The sequence below is a fragment of the Montipora foliosa genome, chromosome 13 (assembly GCF_036669935.1).
Source record: "Montipora foliosa isolate CH-2021 chromosome 13, ASM3666993v2, whole genome shotgun sequence".
Classification (NCBI taxonomy): domain Eukaryota; kingdom Metazoa; phylum Cnidaria; class Anthozoa; order Scleractinia; family Acroporidae; genus Montipora; species Montipora foliosa.
In genome coordinates, this window is record NC_090881.1 from 25655428 (window position 1) to 25661855 (window position 6428).

The following is a 6428-nucleotide window of genomic DNA, read 5'->3' on the forward strand; positions in this document are numbered from 1 at the left end:
ATTATTTTGGTCAGTTTCCAACTTTTGTAAACCAATGACCCTAAATATGACATCATCATGCCAAGCCCATGGTCACGTGACCAACAAAAGAGAACTCTAAATTTGTCTACGTGCTACACAATTTCGGTGTTTAATCAGTGGTTTCATAATTTGTATTCGTTTTTGTATCCAGCCAAGCATGGTTTTCTTTTCATTTTGAAAAATGTTCTTTTTAAAGAGATAAACGATACTGAAATACCCATAACATTTTCAAAAAAGATGATTTGAAAAAATCAATGCTTAGCTATATTTTGTATTTGGGGGTGAAACGTGCCATATACAAAAAAATTAATTAAATTTAAAGACCGCCGGAAATTTAGCTTTTTCTCAAATCGGAAGTCAGTTTGTGTACGCATGCGCAGTTGATCTGAGAACGAGCGTGAGGAAGGGCGAGGAAAAACCTTCGATGGATACAACAGTTTGTGCGGTAATTTTTGCTTGTGAGTGGGTTTTCTGGTCAGCTCATGATATGATGACGTCAGTCACCAGGAAGTAACATTTCACTTCCTTAGTAACGTGGGAAAAATCCGTCTGTGGACCCTTATGCATCAATCAATTCCAGCGGTGCCCATCCCCCCTCCCCCCCCCGGGCAACTGCAGGGCATTTGCTCAAGTTGTCAGTCGCGGGGGTGGGGCATTCGCAATTTTATCGCGGCCCGGGGGCTGGGCATTAGCCTACCCCGGGGCGACCCCCGGGCATTTGACACACGTGTTTTCGAATTAACATGGAAGAGTTTATCGGAAAAGACGAGGCCTTCGTTAAAGACTGGCTTGTCCGTCACGGACTCGAAAAACTTGTGGATGTTTTTAAACGTATGTTTTCTCAATTTTAGGTATTTCTTCATTTATATTTGTAAGCATATGAATATATAAAAGCGACAAGGTGAACTAATATCACAAACAATCACTGACGTGAAGACTGCGTAAACACGACTACTTCGCATTTCGCATTCAAAACCAGCCTAGCAATTTTTAAATTCATGAAAGTGGAGTTAAAATACAGAAGGTTTGCGAATTCAAATGATGCGATCTTCAAGACAAATCTTGCGAGCTTAATACCGTTGCATAAAAATACTGAACAGTTGACCGTTTTATTCACTGATTAAACAAAAAAACTGCAGAAGTGTTGCCAGGTGACGATCCCGGGGGCGGGGCATTTGCCCTCTTTCTTCGTCTTCTCCCCGGGGCATTTAGACAGCTTATGTGTCCCTACCCCGGGGAATTTGCCCATTTTTTTTAAAAAAATGCTAATGCCCGGTGGTTAGCCCGGGGGGGATGGACACTGCTGGAATTGACTGATGCATTAATGAGCGAATCTTGTTCAGCAATTATTGGTGTTTAGTTTGGTACCATTAACATTGCAGTTACTTGAAACTGTGGTGTAGAGGGAATCCTTTTAATAAGACATTCCCTCCAAATTATTGAAACTGGTTTTAGCCACCTTAAGATGTAGACTTCATATATTGTTTCTTATTTTAACGAAGGTGGTAACAGAGTTCAGAATACAAACAGGGACAAGTGCAAATACAGCTGTTAGGAAGACCGGAAGATGAAGAAGCCGAGGTACCGTCTGAGACAGAAGCAGGGGAAGAAGATGAAGTTGATGTTTGCACGGTAGAAAGGATTCCAGCTCTGTGTAGCAGGTACAGGACTAATTTCGCCCGCAGTCTTGAAGGTAATGTTTTTAGAAGAATACGAAGTCGTGTCGGATTTCCTAATACCTCTCATTGTTCCTTTGATTGCTGTAGTGACGAAGAGAATGATGAAGATCCAGACTCTATTTATTACCTTCCTGTAGCACCCGAGATTGATGATCCTGAGGAAACTGGATGGACTCAGGAGGTTTGATATCAAGGAGTTTTGTTGTTTTGCAAGCTTTGTGGCGTCGTCGCAATTTTCCCTTTCGTAAACAAGCGATGTTATTTGGACGAGACTTTGTCGGTTCAGATTATAACAGTCGTGCATAAATCGAACTGAAAAAAATCCAGCCACAACGTACATTGCGAAAGGAAAGGAAAGGAACTCAATTTAAGTAGAGCAGCAATAGAGGAACACTGTAAACTGAAATCAACAAATTAACGCAAATCAAATCAAATTTTGGTTTTTGAGGAGAGGGGAAAAGCAGAGTAGAGAAGCAACAAACGACGCCGAGTCTGGGAATCGAACCCAAAAAAATCAAAAACCGGCACCTGGTCAACTTAAAAAAAAAACAGCTGACCTCGATGAGCTTTAAATTTGAGTCCGCGATATGGTCACATGATAATGGTCAGCGGGTACCTTGTTTTGGCAAGTGGCAATTAACCATAACATGGATGTCGAATGTCAAAGATGTTCCCGCTGAGCTGCGCTAATACTTGTAGTAGTCTAATTTAATTTTTCCTTCTTTCAATTTTTTTGTTCGGCAGAACGAAGTTCATCCAACTGACAACGATCGCAAAAGGACCGCCTCTCAGGAAACTGGGGGTGAGTCGCAAAAGAAGAAAATTAAAGTGATTGATATTCGAAATAGTTCAAGCGAACAAGAAAGCAGGGCACACGGTAGGTTTCAGCTCTGATTCCAAGCACAAACAATCAACACTGGTAACAGTGTATACGCTGTTCTTCGGTATCATAATGGTTGGCTTTCAAATTTTTCAACCACCGATGAAACTGAGAAGGCCTCTGGGAGGAAAATCAAGTTCACCCTTTTACTCCCAATACTGATTGATATAAAGTAGACTGGCGACAAGAATAAGAAAATTTATCACCTGGGGTTTTTTTTGTCAAGTCATATCATCAAATTCCCATAAATGACATTAAAAGTAATGTATGGCAGTCAGGAAGGAGAATTAACATTCAAATTTTGTAACTAAAAGGGTTAACGACACGCGAATTCTCTCTGCACAGAAAAATAGACTTGACCATTGGTACTTCTTTTACCCTGCTAGCAGAGGTCTCTTTCCTTTTCCGTTCGCTGGGCTTGACTGAGGGAGAGGAGAGCTCTGGGGAACCCTGAAACAAAGTGTCTTCTCATTGGTTTTCGTGAAGAACAATCAAAAGCGTCTCTAATTGGTGCATTCATGTTAGCACGAGGAGTGAGCAGGCGCCGTAAGGTTCAAATAGCCAATTTTTGGCAATAAGAACCCTACGGCGCATGTTCTCCGACATAGAGTTTCCCAGAGCCTTGGGTCGATCCGAGGCTCAGGTAACGAGAATGAAAACCACACATAAGGGAGTCACTAACTGAGCATGCACGGGAAAACCCCAATTGAATGGGCCATTTCCGAGTTGCTGTTTGTCTCGGTTTCGATGTGAATCTTGGTGCTCAACTATTGTAAGGGAAATGAGTTTGATTTGCATAAAAATACGCAACTCATTTCCATTTGAATGGTTGTGCACCAGGACTCGCTTTGAAACTGAGGCATGCAGCAACTCGGAAATGGGTTATTGATGCCTTCATGTTAGCACGAGGAGTGAGCAGGCGCAGTAAGGTTTAAATAGCCAATTTTTGGCTATAAGAACCTTACGGCGCATGTTCTCCTAAATAGAGTTTCCCAGAGCCTTGGGTCGACCCGAAGCTCTGGTGGCGAGAATGGAATAATAATTCCCTCTCTCGCGTAATGTCTGCAAGGGAAGACTGTACACGACTAGCGGTTATGTAAAAGTATTTTGATCGTGTTAAAGTGGTTGTAAAGGACAAATACACTCGGAAAGAAAAAGAAACAACTCTGCTTTATTCCGAACACACGCCTCTACTATTAAGAACCAACCGGGAGGAATGCGAGATTGGTTACGAGAAAGAAAGAAATACAGTAGTATGAGTTAACAGGTTTAACTACGTAAAACTTAAACCAAAAGATAATATTTAACAAATGACAAGGCTTACCAAGTGTGTGCAAGAAGACAGGAAAAGGGGGTACTCGTGTAGCTACATAACATACACTAGGTTTAACAGGATGAAAAAACGATGTAACAAAATTTTCGATACTTGTACTAATTGGTCCCAAGGGGGATAACAAGAAAACTCTTAAGACACTTAACTGATTGTGCTCACTATGAGGTTGTGTAACCTGAGTAAAAAGAATATGACCAAAACAAAACTAATTTCCATGCAAGAAGGAACAATTAACTGTCCGCAACAGTGGTAACAGATTCGAAGCCTACTTTACAGTAGTTACTGAATCCTCGTGTTACTGAATCCTCATCTACATTAATCGATTTGATTTTTACTAATCATGCAGATAAGGTAAGCTGTTCCGGTGTCTCCCATATTGGCATCAGCGATCATAGCCTCGTCTATGTTTATCGTAAACTTTCTTCTGATTTATCATCTAAAGGACACTCTTACATCTCTTATAGAAATTTTAGAAATTTTAATCGAGATAATTTTCGAAATGAAATCTCTCAACAAGACTGGTCTTTCGATGAATCTGAAGATCCAAAATTTTTGCGCTTTGTCAATTGTCATGCTCCAATTCGAACTAGACGTGCTAAATTGAATAACTCACTCTGGATTAATTCAGTCTTGAAGAATGATATGCGCTGTCGTGATGCTGCTAAAAAGAAGGCGATAAAAACAAAGAATCCTCATGACTGGGCTAATTACAGAAAATTACGAAATAAAATCAACAATAATGTAAAAACCACTAAGGCATCCTATTATCATAATAGTCTTATTCAATCCGAAGGGAACTCTCGAAGGACTTGGAAAACTATTAATCACCTCATGTCCCGTCGTCAGAACAACCAGCTGGTAAAGGAAGTCAAAGTAAATGATATATCTATCTGTAATTCTAACGAGATTTCCAATACCTTTAACGAACATTTTTCAACTATTGGGCCCAGACTAGCCCGCGAAATACCTTCTACTTCGGACGAAGTGTCTACTTATTTAAACAATTTTCCTGAAAACTTCAACAAATTCTCTTTTCGTCCAACTACTAGTAAACAATTTTCCTGAAAACTTCAACAAATTCTCTTTTCGTCCAACTACTAGTAGTATTGTTTTTACTCATCTAAATCGATTGTCGAAAACTAATTCTACTGGGTTAGACAATATCTCTGCTAAGTTAATTCGTGAGTGTGCTGATATTATTTCAGGTCCGTTATGTGACCTGTTTAATAAATCTTTGATGTCTGGCATATTTCCTGACGATTGGAAATGTGCCAGAGTGATTCCGTTGTTCAAACAGGGCGAGTCACTTGATTTGAACAACTACCGACCTATCTCTGTCATTTCAGTTGTCGCCAAAGTGTTTGAGAGGATTGTGTACGATCAGTTATACAACTTCTTAAGTAACGAGGGAATCATCTCTAAACAACAATCCGGTTTCCGGTCTTTGCACTCTACTGTTAGTGCTCTTCTTGAAGCCACTGACAGTTGGGCGTTTAATATCGATCGTGGCTACGTAAATGCCGTAGTGTTCCTCGACTTAAAAAAGGCCTTCGACACTGTTGATCATGAGATACTATTAACTAAAATGAATCAGTACGGAATGCAAGGGAAATCGCTTGATTGGTTTAAATCATATTTGACGAATCGCACACAACGGTGCTCCGTTAACGGTTGTCTCTCTGATTTTACCACTCTTAAATGCGGTGTGCCGCAGGGAACGATCCTTGGCCCTCTTTTATTTCCAATTTATATTAATGATTTGCCTAACTGTCTATCGTTCAGCGTTCCTAGAATGTATGCTGATGATACACATATTACTTATGCTGGCTCTGATTTACATCTGATTCAGTCTAGTATATCTCATGACCTTGAAAAGCTAAGCAAATGGCTTGTGTCTAACAAACTTACTTTGAACGCTACAAAGACTGAATTTATGTTGATCGGATCCAGGCAAAGATTAAGCACTCTATCTGATACTCTTGAACTCTCCATTGATAATGTTCCAATTGAAAAAGTTTCCTCAGTGAAATCACTTGGAATATATGTTGACGAAAATCTAACATGGTATCTCCACGTTGATAAACTGTGTAAAAAGATTGCTTCCGCAATTGGAGCCATTAAACGAGTTAAGCCATTTGTGAATCAATCAACTTTACTCAGTATATACAACTCACTAGTTCAACCCCATTTTGATTACTGCAGCCTAGTCTGGGGTAATTGTGGTAAAACATTATCTAACAAGCTACAAAAACTACAGAACCGTGCTGCACGAGTGATAACTTCATCGAGCTATGACGCTGATATTAATTCCTTGTTTGACAAACTCAGCTGGAAAGACTTAAATTCTCAATGTCAAATTCAGAAAGCTTTAATGGTTTTCAAGTCTTTAAATGGTCTGGTTCCCGAATATCTCACGTCTAAATTTGTAACGCGTAATGTATCAAACTATGCTCTGAGGGATTCGGCAAATAAACTTGTTGTTCCGTTTCCGAGAACAAACTACATGAAAAATAGT

General features: G+C 39.9%; 1 long non-coding RNA gene across 1 annotated transcript; it reads left to right on the top strand.

Annotated features, from left to right (window-relative positions):
- Window positions 1-1584: 1584 nt before the first annotated feature.
- On the top strand, window positions 1585-2612 carry LOC137982113 (uncharacterized). The gene is made up of 3 exons (XR_011118609.1): window positions 1585-1682; window positions 1788-1881; window positions 2445-2612. It is a non-coding gene; the product is annotated as an uncharacterized lncRNA (long non-coding RNA).
- Window positions 2613-6428: the final 3816 nt, after the last annotated feature.